A 17235-nucleotide genomic window follows, 5' to 3' on the forward strand; every position below is an offset into this window, starting at 1 on the left:
CTAAAATACACATGACCAAAAGTATGTGGACACCTACTCGTCGATAAAAAGACATGAGCTGGCGCACACCCAGCATAATAGTTTGTGTGGAGGTGCTGACTAACGGCGGATAAACTATAAAATATCAAAATAAAGAAAGTCGCACACTGCATGTATAAACTCCTAGCAATTTAATGGGTATTTACCAACATTTCGGCATCACCTGCTCGTCGAACATCTCTTTCCAAAATCAAGGGCATTAATATGGAGTTGGTCCCCCCTTTGCTGCTATAACAGCCTTTATTCTTCTGGGAAGGCTTTCCACTAAATGTTGGAACATTGCTGCAGGGACTTGCTTCCATCCAGCCACAGGAGCATTAGTGAGGTCAGGCACTGATGTTGGGCAATTAGGCCTGGCAGTCGTCGTTCCAATTCATCCCAAAGGTGTTCAATGGGGTTAAGGTCAGGGCTCTGTGCAGGCCAGTCAAGTTCTTCCACACAAATCTCGACAAACCATTTTTTGTATGGACCTCACTTTGTGCACAGGGGCATTGTCATGTTGAAACTTCCCCAAACTGTTGCCACAAAGTTTAGAATGTCATTGTGTGCTGTAACTTTAAGATTTCCCTTTACTGGAACTAAGGGGCCTAGCCCGAATCATGAAAAACAGCCCAAGACCATTATTCCTCCTCCACCAATATTTACAGTTGGTGCTATGTATTCAGGCAGGTAGTGTTCTCCTGGCATCCGTCAAACCCAGATTCGTCCGTATGACTGAAGCGTGATTCCTCACTCCAGAGAACGTGTTTCCACGGCTCCAGAGTCCAATGGCAGCGAGCTTTACACCACTCCAGCTGACGCTTGGCATTGTGCATGGTGATCTTAGGCTTGTGTGCAGCTGCTCGGCCATGGAAACCCATTTCATGAAGCTGCTGACGAACACTTCTTGTGCTGATGTTGCTTCCAGAGGCAGTTAGGAACTCGGTAGTGAGTGTTATAACCAAGGATAGATGATTGTTTTGCGCTACGCGCTTCAGCTCTCGGCTGTGAGCTTGTGTGGCCTACCACTTTGCCGCTGAGCCGTTGTTGCTCCTAAATGTTTCCACTTCACAATAACAACACTTACAGTTGACCGGGCAGCTGTAGCAGGGCAGAAATTTGACGAACTGACTTGTTGGGAAGGTGGGCTCCCGAGTGGTGCAGCGGTCTAAGGCACTGCATCTCAGTGCAAGAGGTGTCACTACAGTCCCTGCTTCAAATCCAGGCTGTGATTGGGAGTTCCATAGGGCGGTGCACAATTGGCCCGGGGTAGGCCGTCATTGTAAATAAGAATTTGTTCTTAACTGACTTTCTTAGATAAATAAAGTTTCACATTTAAATGACGGTGCCATGTTGAAAGTCACTGAGCTATTCATTACGGGCCATTCTACTGCCAATGTTTGTCTATGGAGATTGCATAGGTGTGTGCTTGATTTTATACACCTGTCAACAACGGCTGGGTGAAATAGCCAAATCCACTCATTTGAAGGGGAGTTCACATACTTTGGCTACGTATGTGCTGCAGACAGGCTTGACAGGCTTCATATCTGAGGACAGACATCACAAAGAAACAGGCTTCATTTTATTAGTTAGACAGCCCTGACTATTACGTCTGTCTGTCTTCATAATGTTTCTCTCTAGGGACTAAAACTGGAGAATGTTTTCATAATGCCTTCCCACAACCTTCCCCATCTAACTAGTACACCTACTCCCTTTTCTGACAGCTGGAGCATAGAATCCTTTCACCACCTTCCATTGCTGTTATCTACAAATGCATTTGGAGCATGAGTTTTTCATTTACAATGATAAATAGGCCCACATCAAGATAACAAGCTAATATGAAGTTAACTAGCTGATGAAAAGTATCTTAGCAACAGTACTGTTGGCAAGCTAGCGCCATTCTATAGCTAGAGGACTCCTGATATATCCAGGAGTGATAAGTATATTTTTTTGTCTGTCTAGTAGTCTTTTTGCCAGCTAGGGCCATCTACTTTAAGAGCTGCCTGTCTTTCCAGAAGCCTACTTGGTGTGTGAACTTCTGACTGCCCATAACTTGCAGTTGATTGTTGACACATAAACCAGGATCAAGGGGCAGGGCAATTTGTGACTTGTGTCGTGACTTGACTTTAACATTAATCTGAAGTCTGTTATTTATTGAATTAACTAACTATGTGTAATTGTTACCCGATTAAATTAATCATGCAACACTTAACTCTAGAATTTGGGGCACCACGAGAGCGGTTCTTTAATAAAGAGTTACCATCTCCCGAATTAAACTCTAAAAGGTATTTACCTATCAGGTCTATAAACAGTCAACTTATTAATCATAACCTCATATCATATCATCATTCGGTGTGTGTACTTTCCAAGTTACAGTATTTCCTTAATAACATTTTTAATAACATTTTTAATGACATAACAAAATGACATTAGTGTTCTATAGATCGCCTCTGACCATTCCCCACGTTCTACGTTCGAAATATTGTTCCACTATTCGCTTTTGAACGTGTTAGTTTCAGCGGGAAAAAGCACATTCCTTTGGTGAATTTTGAGAGCACAGGCCTGGATCTTCTACCTTCGGGTGAATGGGGGTCTGATTGAAGTTATTCATTGCACACCTGATCTGATCTATTTGGATTCTCGTGGTCAGTCATGACACTTGTTTTGGTAATCAGTGGCTGTATTGGATGGGGAGTGGTTTCTCCTCTCCGAGGCAATCAGCAATTAGTACAGGGAGGTGTGCTCTTCACATCTGCTAGGCAATTAGCAATAAGTGTTAGTACTTCAGTCTTCCCTGGTTTCTCAGTGGCAGCTGTAAGTAAGTGGCTGTCGTGTTAGTGGTGATCACCTCGGCAAAACTAATACTGTCACCGGAGCAAAGATCGTTCTGTCGAGTAATTTGTGGAAGGAAAGCGAGAAAGGCTCCACACTGCTCTCTCACTTTACTATCTTACCTAGTTATTTTTAGATCTCATTTTGTAGCTTTGGCAACTATGTGTGGTTTCTATACATGTTCGCTCCCCTGTAGGCTTTACAGATGCCCTCCACCCCTTGGCTGCAACCCTTCTAATTTAGTGTACCCTGCGCGCACAAGGTAACAAACAAAAAGCGAATAGCAGCAGTGTACAAGAGCGGGGGGGGGGTGTGTCAATGTAAATTGTCCATGTGCCGATTTTTATGAATTGCTCAGCAGTCTAATGGCTTGGGGGTAGAAGCTGTTGAGGACCCTTTTGGTCCTTGACCTTGTGCTCCGGTACTGCTTGCCGTGTGGTAGCAGAGAAAACAGTCTATAACCTGGGGTCCTGGAGTCTCTGACAATTTTATGGTCTTTCCTCTGACACTGCCTATTAAATAGGTCCTGGATGGCAGGAAGCTTGTCCCCAGTGATGTACTGGGCCATTCGCACTACCCTCTGTAGCGCCTTACGATCAGATGCCGAGCAGTTGCCATACCAGGCGGTGATGCAACTGATCAGGATCCTCTCGATGGTGCAGCTGTAGAACCTTTTGAGGATCTGGGGTCCCATGCCAAGTCTTTTCAGTCTCCTGAGGGGGAAAAGGTTTTGTCGTGCCCTCTTCACGACTGTCTTGGTATGTATGGACCATGATAGTTTGTTGGTGATGTGGACACCAAGGAACTTGAAACTCTCGACCAGCTCCACTTCGGACCGTCGATGTTAATGGGGGCCTGGCCGGCCCGCCTTTTCCTGTAGTCCACGATCAGATCCTTTGTCTTTCTTACATTGAGGGAGAGGCTGTTGTCCTTGCACCACACTGCCAGTTCTCTGACCTCCTCCCTATAGGCCGTCTCATCGGTGATCAGGCACTGTTGTGTCGTCAGCAAACGTAATGATGGTGTTGGAGTCGTGTTTGGCCACACAGTCATGGGTGAACAGGGAATACAGGAGGGGACTAAGCACACACCCCTGAGGGGCCCCAGTGTTAAGGATCAGCGTGGCAGATGTGTTGTTGCCTACTCTTACCACCTGGGGGTGATCCGTCAGGAAGTCCAGGATCCAGTTGCAGAGGGAGGTGTTTAGTCCCAGAGTCCTTAGCTTAGTGATGAGCTTCATGGGCACTATGGTGTTGAACACTGAGCTGATCATCCTTGATCATCCTTGAGATGTTTCTCCATCTTGATTGGAGTCCACCTGTGTTATATTCAATTGAATGGACATGATTTGGTAAGGCACACACCTGTATATATAAGGTCCCACAGTTGATAGTGCATGTAAGAGCAACAAAAAAAAGCCATGAGGTCAAATGAATTCTGTAGAGCTCAGAGACAGGATTATGTCGAGGGACACGGGGACCAAAACAATTCTGGAGCATTGAAGGTCCCCGAGAACACAGTGGCCTCTGTCATTCTTAAATATAAGAAGTTAGAACCACCAACTCTTCCTAGAGCTGTCCACCTGGCCAACCTGAGCAATCGGGGGAGAAGGGCCTTGGTCAGGGAGGTTTTATTAACCTTTTGAGAACAGAAATTATAGGTTATTTGAAGGTAATTTGAAAAAGTTCGGAGAACATGCTTCAAGAAGACTTTTAATAACACCGCTAGCTAAGTTTGGGTTAACTGTTTTGAACTCCAAGCACAGGACAGATGGAATTTCATTTGCTTAGGCATTAATCATGCAAATCCATTTTTTTATTTATTATGGCACGGTATCAGTGAGATTCAAACCTATGCTCTTTTGTTCTCTATGCTGCACCACCAGGATGGAGATATCATGCCATGTTTTTTAACGCATAAAAGCTGTTCATTTAAGACTTTTCAAACATATCCCATTTCAAGGGAAACAAACATTAAGACCAGGTGTGGCCAATTAGTGACATTGGCAAACACACCTGAACACACTTAACAAGATAGAGGATAGAGAGAGTTTGTTGATGCTGAGAACGGAATGTAAATGTTTTTAAATAAGATTTGTAGAATATCACATGTTTTTTTTTAGGTGTTTATGGAAAGTTTTCTTAATGTTCTCTGAACAATTTGAGAACATGACTTTAAATAAAACCATGAGGAAACCTGTAGAAAAGTATTGAAATTCCTACAGAAGAAAGTTGTTTCTTAAATGTTCTCTGAACTATTTGAGAACATTCCCAATGCCAAACCAGTTGGAGAACATTCCTAGAACATCACCAACATTTAAATGAAATGTAACCATGTTTGAACTTTTAGGAAACGCTCTGTTAAAATAATAAAATACCAAGAGAAAAATGTTGTACTAAGAATGTTTGAAAGCCAACCTACTGGGCACAGACCTCAATTCAACGCAATTCAATTTCATTGAAGTTTCATGGAAACAATGTGATTCAACCAGTTTGTGCCCAGTGGGAAGCAACAATCTTACACCATTCCCAGAAAGTTGTGATAAGGTTGTATGCAAAATAACCATAGAACAACCATGCTCTAAGAAACATATGGTTCTCAGAACGTTATGTGCTAGCTGGGTATGTTACCGTGTCACCAGGTAGTTCTTATTCCCATGCATCTTCGTATTGGTGGATTAATGTTCTGGATCATGTTATGGTCCCTACTTTTGACCAGGGCTGTTTACCTCCACTGCAGCCCATGTTATTGTAGAAATAGTTGTCTGTCTGTCAAAGGGAGAGTCAAATACAGGGAACTTAGAGGGGGTTAGTTGGGAGAGGGGGAGTTAGAGAGCAGAACCATTCATAATTTACCTCAGGGCAAACAGTAGATAGTGTAAGGGGTGTGTACTGGCAGCAGAGAAGCCAGGCGCAGGAGAGCAAGCTCCTGCAAACAATAAATGGGTACAAAAACCCGTTGCACACCAGAATAAACGTGCACATGCACTTACAATAAACAATTCCGGACAAGGACATGGGGGGAACAGAGGGTTAAATACACAACATGTAATGATGGAATTGAAACCAGGTGTGTGGGAAGACAAGACAAAACAAATGGAAAATGAAAAGTGGCTCGATCGATGGCTAGAAGACCGGCGACGCCGACCGCCGAACGCCGGCCGAACAAGGAGAGGAACCGACTTCGGCGGAAGTCGTGACAGATACCATTTGAATAAATATTGGGGCGTCATGATTTCAGGCTCCAGTTAGAATGTAAATAATAATGTAGCATTTATATGCTGCAGCTTCCATTGAGCTCCTGTCCCAGATCAGACATATGGTAGCTGACAAACTGACGGGCCATCATCTCCAGGGGAGCTTCAGCCAAACCAAACCACCCTACTCCTAGTGAATGTGATTATGACTGACTCATACAAGCCCATAGGGGATGGTCCAACTTCTCTCCTCCCTCTGTTTCTCTTATTATTCTACCCCCTTTCCCTCTTCTGTTTTCTCCCCTCCTCTTGTTGATCCTTTGCTCCTTTCCTGTATCCTCTATTGTGCTCCTTTCCTTAGATTGAGTCTTCTCTCCCCCTTTTTCCCCCACTCCTCCTTTCCTCTTTGTGTCGAGGGGCATGTTCAGCCTCCAGCTTCTCTCTGTGTGACCCTGTGGAATACGTCACACATAAACAACAGACCGTGGTGGGCAACTTTATCTTCCCAGCTCGCCCCGGCCCCATTCTTCACGCCTATCCAATATCCTGTGATGCGCTTTGTGTTTCGCTGTGCTTAGCGCGCTCTCCAAGCGTGTTGAGGGAGTGGATCAGGGGCCTGACTGCACATCGACGGAGGATGAGAGGCACGGAGAGGCAGGAGTAGTGGCTGGTGAGGTAGGGTAGAGAGGCAGGAGTGGCTAAAGGGGGTATGCGAGACGGGCGCTGGGGAATATGTCATTCAGACGTCCAGTAGAGTGACTGTCTGCAGACCAGGCCTTGTCCACATGACAGCCTCAGGCCTTGAGAAACAGTCAGGGATACTCTCCTCTACAAACCAGAGGTGAAGGGAGAGCCAAGAGAGGCAATCAGACAAACTATATAGGAGTAACGGATCATAGGCTACATTCTTCTAGTTTAGAAGGCGCTGGATTTGTACCAAGGCTAAAGTACCCAAACGTTCCTAAGACGAACAGTTTATTTACTTACAAAGCTATTTTCATTGTTATCAGCAATTAGGCAAATCCCCCGAGTCTTTCTCAATGTGGTAGAGTTTAAAAGCGGTGCTTTTCATCTGTTGGTGTGCATGACAAAGATTTACGTCCTGGCGGTTGTTGTTTTTTTGGTGAAAAAACATTACACAAACACAGCTCGGACTCCCTTTGGGCAGATAAAGGCAGCTCTTTTTTTCTGTGAGCACGTCTTATAATCTACAACAGAAGAGACTCTGCTACAGTAAGGCAGTGAGATCTGGCCTGTAAACCATATGGCCCTGTTACACAACACTCATCCTACTACGACATATACAGATTTCGGTCAAATTGTAAAACGCGAGCAGTGAGCATTATTATACAGTTAGATTGCATCGTAAATAGCTGAAACCAAATTAACCTTCTCCACATCCCTGCTTCCTCTATCCATTATGCTGTACATTTTTCTTATTGGTTATGTAACTAGAGATTCCTGGGAAATATTTCCAGTGTCGTGACCCTCAGTTACTTCCTGTCAGACTCAACAAATTGCCCACACGGGCAACACACACACACACACACACACACACACACACACACACACACACACACACACACACACACACACACACACACACACACACACACACACACACACACACACACACACACACACACACACACACACACACACACACACACACACACACACACACACACACACGAGAACGAGAACGAGAGGGAAGAACTTCCTTTTCCTAACCCATGCCAGGAGACAGAGGTTTAGAATGCCTGATTATGTTGACAATAATGTAGAGTATGGCTGAAAAAATGTCCCATTTGTTGAGCTCATTATTTGCTGAGGCAAGGTTAACTGCTTTAGTCAGGGGCTAGAACCTACTGTAGCATGATGCCCCTTCAGGGATGTGAACAGTACCGCTCAGGTTACACAGTCATCTTGATATGATAATGAGCTGAGTTACATTCTACATGCCACAGACCCTCTACCCAGGCTTTCTCACCCTCCTCCAGTGATCTGTGTGTCTGCTGGCCATGACTCGGACCTCTGGCTTTTGCGATTAGCGACAGCAGAGGCTGTTTAGTCTCCCGCCTAGACAGAGTGAAAGAAACAGAGGGGGAGAGGGTGGGGAGACAGAGGGAGAGAGCGAGAGATACAGAGAGAGAGAGAATACTATAATATATGTCATTTCAGCAGACACTTATATCCAAAGTGACTTACAGTCATGTGTTCATACATTTTACGTATGGCTGGGCCTGGGAATCGAACCCACTATCCTGGCGTTGCAAGAACCAAAGCTATGATCCCCAGACAGACAGACAGAGAGAGAGAGAGAGAGAGAGAGAGAGAGAGAGAGACATGGATGGGCAGACTAAAGCAGAGATCCACAATCACCCAGCAACAACCCACGCTGTCTAAATCCATGGCATCATGTCTGTCTGGAGCACTTTGTCATCAGACACATGCCCTACACCGACACTGCTGAAGACTGGCAGGATGGGAGAAGGGCAGTGGAGGAAACAGGATGAAAGAGCGAGTGAGTGTGAGAAACAGACAGAGGACAGATGGAGGAAGGGAGGGAGGGAGAAATGAAGTGAATAGATCCAGGCCTACATTCTGTTTATAAGAAAGGCATTGAGAGAGAGAACTAAATGTGTGAAAATCGACAGAGAAAATGAATGACAACAAGGACGTGTGCACAAGAGAAAAGGGTATTGAAAAGAACAGAGAAAAAAATCCTTCCCGCTCTCTCTGTTTCCTGTCATAACTCTTTTGTTCCATTTTAACTAGAGGGCTTCCCTGCTTCCCTTCCTGCCTGCACAGTATGTTGAAGACAGACACAGGAGGAGAGAGAGAACAGATTGAATTCCTTAGGATGAAAATTATTATTATTGTCCCGGAGTCTCGGGAGAAACACAGACTGAACAAAAACACTGGAGGGGGTAGACAGACAGTACTGGAGGGGGTAGACAGACAGTACTGGAGGGGGTAGACAGACAGTACGGAGGGGGTAGATAGACAGTACGGGAGGGGGTAGACAGACAGTACTGGAGGGGGTAGACAGACAGTACTGGAGGGGGTAGACAGACAGTACTGGAGGGGGTAGACAGACAGTACGGAGGGGGTAGACAGACAGTACGGAGGGGGTAGATAGACAGTACTGGAGGTGGTAGACAGACAACAGTAGTACTGGAGGGTGTAGACAGACAATAGTACTGGAGGGTGTAGACAGACAGTAGTACTGGAGGGTGTAGACAGACAGTACTGGAGGGTGTAGACAGACAGTACTGGAGGGTGTAGACAGACAGTACTGGAGGGGGTAGGCAGACAGTACTGGAGGGGGTAGACAGACATACTGGAGGGTGTAGAGAGACAGTAGTACGGGAGGGAGTAGACAGACAGTACTGGAGGGGGTAGACAGACAGTACTGGAGGGTGTAGACCAGGGGTGTCAAACATACGGCCCGCGGGCCGGAACCGGCCCCCAAGGAGGTTCGATCAGGCCCGCAGGATAATTTGAAAGTGGAAAAAATGCATAAAAGACATGGAATTAATATTTTTAATTCACTGCAATTCATGGATTATCCGCTAAGGGGCGCACTCTTTCCATCAGAGTAGAAGACAAGCCGCATCACTGAGACAGACTGAAAACAGCAGACGGTATCAATGCGCCATCTGCTGCTTGTTACGACGTTGTTAATACCTTGGTCTCTACCTCTCCGCTACACCCTCATTAGCCAAAATGTCGTTATCCAAACGGAGAAAAGTAGATAAGGAGTGTAGAATTTTCAAAGAAAAATGGACCACGTCCTATTTATTTACAGAGATGCACGGAAAACCTTCGTGCTTGGTGTGTTTGCAACAAGTTTCGGTATTGAAGGAATATAATATTCGACGCCACTACGAGACTCATCACAGCGAAAAATATGACGGCTTGCAAGGACAACTGAGAAGAGATAAGATTAACGAATTGCTGGCGGGTCTGAGGAAACAGCAGTCAACTTTCATCCAGAGCCGAGAAGTCAGTGAAGCAGCGGTAAAAGCCAGCTACCTAATTGCTAGCGAAATAGCATTAGCATCGAAGCCGTATTCCGACGGTGACTTTGTTAAACGATGCATGATGAAGGCGGCTGAACTTGTATGTCCCGAGAAGCGACAAGCTTTTGCCAATATTAGCCTGACGAGGAATACTATAGCAGAGAGGATTTCGGAACTATCGGCAGATTTAGACAGTCAATTGAAACAGAGAGTCAAGTCATTTATTGCATTTTCCGTGGCAATTGACGAGAGCACTGACATCACAGACGTGGCCCAACTGGCCATATTTATTCGAGGAGTTGATGAGACATTGACTGTTACTGAAGAGTTTCTTGAGTTGGTGCCAATGATGGACACCACAACAGCCGAGGACATTTTCGGCTCTGTCGTTGCTGCATTGGACAGAGTTGGAGTGGACTGGTCCCGCGCTGTCAGCCTGGCTACAGACGGCGCGCCATCCATGGTCGGAAAGAAAGCAGGTGTCGCGACAAAGTTCAAAGACAAAGTACAAGCCCTTAATGGAGGAGATCGTTTCTGGACATTTCACTGTATTTTGCACCAGGAGGCATTGTGTTGCAAGTCGCTGAAAATGGACCACGTCATGGAGGTGGTTGTTCGCACTGTAAATTTCATCCGGTCCAGAGGTCTGAACCATCGTCAGTTTGACAAACTTCTCAGCGACAGCAACATTACCCACAGCCTGCCATACCACACTGAAGTGAGATGGTTAAGCCGAGGCGCTGTGCTGAGGCATTTCTTTGATCTACGAGAGGAAATCGGACAGTTCATGGAGAAAAAAGGAAAACCGGTGTTGGAATTACAATCTCAGGAATGGCTACGGGACCTTGCATTCTTGGTTGATATTACTGAACACTTGAACAATCTGAACAAAATGTTGCAAGGCCGCAAAAAAGTTGTCACACAGTTTTCTGACAACATACATGCATTTAAGTTGAAGCTGACTTTGTGGGAGATGACACACCAAAACAAAGGAAAGACATGATATTTTGGTTATTTATAGCAGAGTATGGTATAATTTTAATGGTCCGGCCCACTTGACATCTCCCTAGGCCGTATGTGGCCCACGATGCGAAATGAGTTTGACACCCCTGGTCTACACCCTCCAGTACTGTCTGTATACCCCCTCAAGTACTACTGTCTGTCTACCCCCTCCAGTACTACTGTCTGTCTACACCAGGGGTGTCAAACTCATTTCGCATCGTGGGCCACATACGGCCTAGGGAGATGTCAAGTGGGCCGGACCATTAAAATTATACCATACTCTGCTATAAATAACCAAAATATCATGTCTTTCCTTTGTTTTGGTGTAAAGAAGCACAAGAACATTAGGAAAATATTGAAATTTAATGAACTATCCTTTTACAAAACATTTCATGAAACACCTCATATTTCCTTAGACAAATGTGCAATTTACTTTTATCATTCACAAATATGCATTGCAACTGATCCCACTGATTGTACAAAGGCACAAAACTAATTGGTACTGAAAAATATAGTAATGCACTTTAAGATTAAATGAGACTTTTAAAGAAAGGAATTTTTAAACCACTTACACATACGCATATAAAATCTAAATGTAATCCCTGCGTACACCTTACAAACTAAGGAGAGTGATTTTAAATGTGTAATGAAGAAAGTGTTCGCCTGTCCTGTAAATCTGTAAACTTCATACATGAAACATACATACACATACAATACATACTGAAAATTTATGGAGTTGTATGAACAGTAGAATTCCATCACACAACTTTTGTTTTGAAGCTGCTGACTAACATTAAAGTGCACATTTTTTAAATCACCACAGTAAGGATTCATCTTCACAGAGCTGTATTCTTTCAATGCAAACAGTATCTAAGGCAGCATTTTAAAGGTGTTAGTCTAGTCTGGACTTGTATTTGTTCCTGAAACTTGGCATCTTTTGGCCTGTACAAGTGCATCAACACCAGGTGTCATGTCCTGACTAGCTGTCACTTTCAGAATGTCATTTAAGTGCTTGTTTGTGAGCCTTGAACGCATTTTTGTTTTATTGATATTCATCACTGAGAAAATTTGTTCACAAAGGTAGGTTGTCCCAAACATGCACAAAATTTTAGCAGCCAGGGCTGTTAATTTGGGGTACCCTGGTAGTAGATACTGATAAAATCTGTCCAGACCTACAGAGGCAAATTTGCCCTTCAAATCTGCATCACACTGCAAATCAATTATCTCTAGCTGAATTTCGACCGGCAGATCAGAAGCTTTAACTGTGAAAGGTGAGCGAAAAACTGAAAATTCTGTCTCAAGTTCACCAAATACCTGAAAACGTTTCTCAAACTCCCGCAGTAGTCCTGCAATTTTGTCTTTGTACCGTTTCATGTCCGCATCAGGTCTGGTCACACACACATCTCTCAGACAGGGGAAATGAGCAGGGTTGCCATTTGCCAGTTGCATCTCCCACAAAGTCAGCTTTAACTTAAATGCATGTATGTTGTCAGAAAACTGTGTGACAACTTTTTTGCGGCCTTGCAACATTTTGTTCAGATTGTTCAAGTGTTCAGTAATATCAACCAAGAATGCAAAGTCCCGTAGCCATTCCTGAGATTGTAATTCCAACACCGGTTTTCCTTTTTTCTCCATGAACTGTCCGATTTCCTCTCGTAGATCAAAGAAATGCCTCAGCACAGCGCCTCGGCTTAACCATCTCACTTCAGTGTGGTATGGCAGGCTGTGGGTAATGTTGCTGTCGCTGAGAAGTTTGTCAAACTGACGATGGTTCAGACCTCTGGACCGGATGAAATTTACAGTGCGAACTCCATTTTCAGCGACTTGCAACACAATGCCTCCTGGTGCAAAATACAGTGAAATGTCCAGAAACGATCTCCTCCATTAAGGGCTTGTACTTTGTCTTTGAACTTTGTCGCGACACCTGCTTTCTTTCCGACCATGGATGGCGCGCCGTCTGTAGCCAGGCTGACAGCGCGGGACCAGTCCACTCCAACTCTGTCCAATGCAGCAACGACAGAGCCGAAAATGTCCTCGGCTGTTGTGGTGTCCATCATTGGCACCAACTCAAGAAACTCTTCAGTAACAGTCAATGTCTCATCAACTCCTCGAATAAATATGGCCAGTTGGGCCACGTCTGTGATGTCAGTGCTCTCGTCAATTGCTACGGAAAATGCAATAAATGACTTGACTCTCTGTTTCAATTGACTGTCTAAATCTGCCGATAGTTCCGAAATCCTCTCTGCTATAGTATTCCTCGTCAGGCTAATATTGGCAAAAGCTTGTCGCTTCTCGGGACATACAAGTTCAGCCGCCTTCATCATGCATCGTTTAACAAAGTCACCGTCGGAATACGGCTTCGATGCTAATGCTATTTCGCTAGCAATTAGGTAGCTGGCTTTTACAGCTGCTTCACTGACTTCTCGGCTCTGGATGAAAGTTGACTGCTGTTTCCTCAGACCCGCCAGCAATTCGTTAATCTTATCTCTTCTCAGTTGTCCTTGCAAGCCGTCATATTTTTCGCTGTGATGAGTCTCGTAGTGGCGTCGAATATTATATTCCTTCAATACCGAAACTTGTTGCAAACACACCAAGCACGAAGGTTTTCCGTGCATCTCTGTAAATAAATAGGACGTGGTCCATTTTTCTTTGAAAATTCTACACTCCTTATCTACTTTTCTCCGTTTGGATAACGACATTTTGGCTAATGAGGGTGTAGCGGAGAGGTAGAGACCAAGGTATTAACAACGTCGTAACAAGCAGCAGATGGCGCATTGATACCGTCTGCTGTTTTCAGTCTGTCTCAGTGATGCGGCTTGTCTTCTACTCTGATGGAAAGAGTGCGCCCCTTAGCGGATAATCCATGAATTGCAGCGAATTAAAAATATTAATTCCATGTCTTTTATGCATTTTTTCCACTTTCAAATTATCCTGCGGGCCTGATCGAACCTCCTTGGGGGCCGGTTCCGGCCCGCGGGCCGTATGTTTGACACCCCTGGTGTAGACAGACAGTACTGGAGGGTGTAGACAGACAGTACTGGAGGGGGTAGACAGACAGTAGTACTGGAGGGGGTAGACAGACAGTAGTACTGGAGGGTGTAGACAGACAGTACTGGAGGGGGTAGATAGACAACAGTAGTGCTGGAGGGGGTAGATAGACAACAGTAGTACTAGAGGGAGTAGACAGACAGTACTGGAGGGGGTAGACAGACAGTACTACTGGAGGGGGTAGACAGACAGTACTAGAGGGGGTATATAGACAGACAGTAGTACTGGAGGGGGTAGACAGACAGTACTGGAGGGAGTAGACAGACAAGATAACCATTTGGCATGTCACAGAAGGCTAGTTTGTGTTTGTGTCATGTTCTAATGCCTGTCAGTCATGGGTCAACAAGGGTATCTCTCTCTCTATCTGTCCCCCTTCCACTCTCTCTCTCTTTCCCCATCTCCCCCCTCTCCTTTTCTCTCTCTCTTTAGTTCAGTGTTTCCATTAGCCTGTGTGTCTCAGGAGCAGTGCGACTCAAAGGCGTCCGTTACAACGTAAACAGTCCTTTCCCTCCGCTGGCCTTATCAGCTCCTCACACTCTGCTCTTCCTCAGGATGTCTGTCCACGCAGGGCCCGACTCGGCCCAATCACAGCTCCACCCACCACTCTGCTCTTTCCTACCTCACTATAGCCGCCGGTGCTTTTATTTCAACCCTCTTTATAAACACTCAAGCACGTACGCTCACACACACACATGTGAGCACACACACACACACACACACACACACACAGTTTGTCGTCCCACGACATGTACTGTGTTTGACAGTACCACAGCAGTTAATATAAATAGTGTTGCTTTTCTTTTGTCCTGGACATTTTCAATCATACTCTACCAGTCTTTGAAGTCTCCTCTGTCTAAATGGCGCCCTGGCTCTTCACTCGGTCCGCCTAGAACAATGCAGCAATATTTTGCATGTGGACATACGACTGAGATGATGCTAGTGTTGTGTCAGGTGAGTGTACGCTGTTACTCTCGTTCATTTATCCTATGGTTACATGAAGCCTGTATATGCACTGCAAAAAGCACATTATTTATCTGATTTCACCATATTTGACCTTAATCCTCATATTTAAGGTAAAATATCTCGAACAATATTTTGAAATAAGATAAATGACTTGTATTAAGCCTCTTTTAAGGTTAAAATAAGCCAAATTAACCGCCAATGGTGTTCGATAATTTTGCTTGGCACAAAAAAACAGCAACAAAAAAAGCACATATTTGAAGTGAATTATCAATAAATGTGAGGTATTTAGACCGGCTTAGATTTCACTTTTTCTGGACCTACTGATAGTCGGTGTAGCGAGTACCACAAGAGACTGTTATTACTTCACTGTGGAGACCCAAACATTCTCCCCAGGAGAATCTGCAAGCAATATCTGGTGTGTGTGTGTGTGTGTGTGTGTGTGTGTGTGAGACAGAGAGATAGAGAAAGAGAGTGTGTGTGTGTGTGTGTGTGTGTGTGTGTGTGTGTGTGTGTGTGTGTGTGTGTGTGTGTGTGTGTGTGTGTGTGTGTGTGTGTGTGTGTGTGTGTGTGTGTGTGTGTGTGTGTCTGTGTGTGTGTGTGTGTGTCTGTGTGTGTGTGTGAGAGAGAGACAGAGAGATTGTGTGTGTGTGTGAGAGAGAGACAGAGAGATTGTGTGTGTGTGTGTGTGTGTGTGTGTGTGTGTGTGTGTGTGTGTGTGTGTGTGTGTGTGTGTGTGTGTGTGTGTGTGTGTGTGTGAGACAGAGAGAGAGAGTGAGAGAAAGAGAGTGTGTGTGTGTGTGCATTTACTACACATGTATCTGATAGGAACGGGGGTAAAGAAGAAAAAAAAACATGAGAATGGAAAAAGAGACAACAAGCATTCCATACGCACGAGCTGAAACTGATCAAATCATGCACTGGGTTGCCTATATATGGTGATGAGAGGTTTTTCAGCTCACAGGAGTGAATGGTTTACAATACGTTGGGCATGCTGGACCAGTGAAGCACACACGCCAGTGTTAGACTAAGAGCTGTGGAGACTTCGACTTCAAATACTTGGAGCGTTTGCTTTAGCCTGCCTGGAGTGCCAGGTGGGTGGGTTTGCATTGTTGGGCATTTGTTATTGGTTCCGTTGCGTACAGGCAAACTCAATAAAGCACAGCGAAAGTATTTGACATGATTGTATAGTATTTGAACGCAGGTGTAGTGCGGTGTGCATTGGGCTTCTGCTGCTTCGCTGTAGTGAACTCTACTATGTGTGTGTCAATGAGCTGTGAGTCTGCCAGTTAAAACCTTTTTCCATACGTGGCAGCATCCCTCACAGCCACATGTTACTTCAACATTTTTACAAGGCGGTTTTTCCTAAGTGCTTATTGTCATACGTAGGTTTTTTTTATACGCAAATATACTCCAATGTTTTCTTGGTTTCAATGTATTTTTCTGAAGGCTTCTGTAGGTACTGTGGGCTACACAGAGTAGGGTTCAATGATGCGGTATTGTAGGCTATATACCGCAGCGTGAGGTTTAGGTACAGTCAGTAAGGAACGCGTATCTACAGAGTCCATACAGTCCTTGTACATGTACATACAGTCTGTAGATAATGAATACTCTGTGTTTGCCAGTGGGTGAAAGTCTAAAGATAGCATAACCCTATACTGTGTCCGTACACGGCTACAATATATGCTACATATGTGCATGTTATTTTACTTCACCTTTATTTAACCAGGTAGGCAAGTTGAGAACAAGTTCGCATGTAGAATTGCGACCTGGCCAAGATAGAGCAAGTTTGAAAGCAGACGTGATGTCTTACTGCATTACATGCATCAACAGATACGGGCACAACGCTGACATCTCTGTGCAGACGAACATCTCACAGCGTAGACTCCCAGCGCGCTTTTATGGTTCTGCTTGCTGCGTCTATGTCTGTGTGACCCACTTTCCAGAACAATCCACTGATAAATTGCAACCCCATGTTCTCCCCCAACGGAAACGGACCGTGTGCGTGCGTGCGTGCACAGTAGAACAAGCTCTCACAGTCTCACGTCAGAATTAGACGCTCATCCATGTTTCTCAAACGTCACATTTCAAGGTGTTTAAGGTTAAGTTCAGGCATTAACACCGAATGGTTAAGGTAAGAGTTAAGGTTTGGGA

At 44.8% G+C, this 17235-nt stretch overlaps 1 protein-coding gene across 3 annotated transcripts in view; it reads left to right on the plus strand.

Moving 5' to 3' along the window:
* The window catches only part of LOC129855531 (KN motif and ankyrin repeat domain-containing protein 4-like), a 101038-nt gene that overhangs the window by 44960 nt on the left and 38843 nt on the right, over window positions 1-17235 (plus strand). The window contains exon 1 of one of the 3 annotated variants that reach the window (XM_055923298.1): window positions 14810-15072. The exons of the other annotated variants lie outside the window; for them this stretch is intronic. The gene's annotated coding sequence lies outside the window, so the exon portion shown is untranslated. Of the gene's footprint in view, window positions 1-14809; window positions 15073-17235 lie in introns of those variants that run through there. 3 annotated transcript variants of the gene reach the window in all.

The sequence above is a fragment of the Salvelinus fontinalis genome, chromosome 5 (genome assembly GCF_029448725.1).
Source record: "Salvelinus fontinalis isolate EN_2023a chromosome 5, ASM2944872v1, whole genome shotgun sequence".
NCBI classification, from domain to species: Eukaryota; Metazoa; Chordata; class Actinopteri; order Salmoniformes; family Salmonidae; genus Salvelinus; species Salvelinus fontinalis.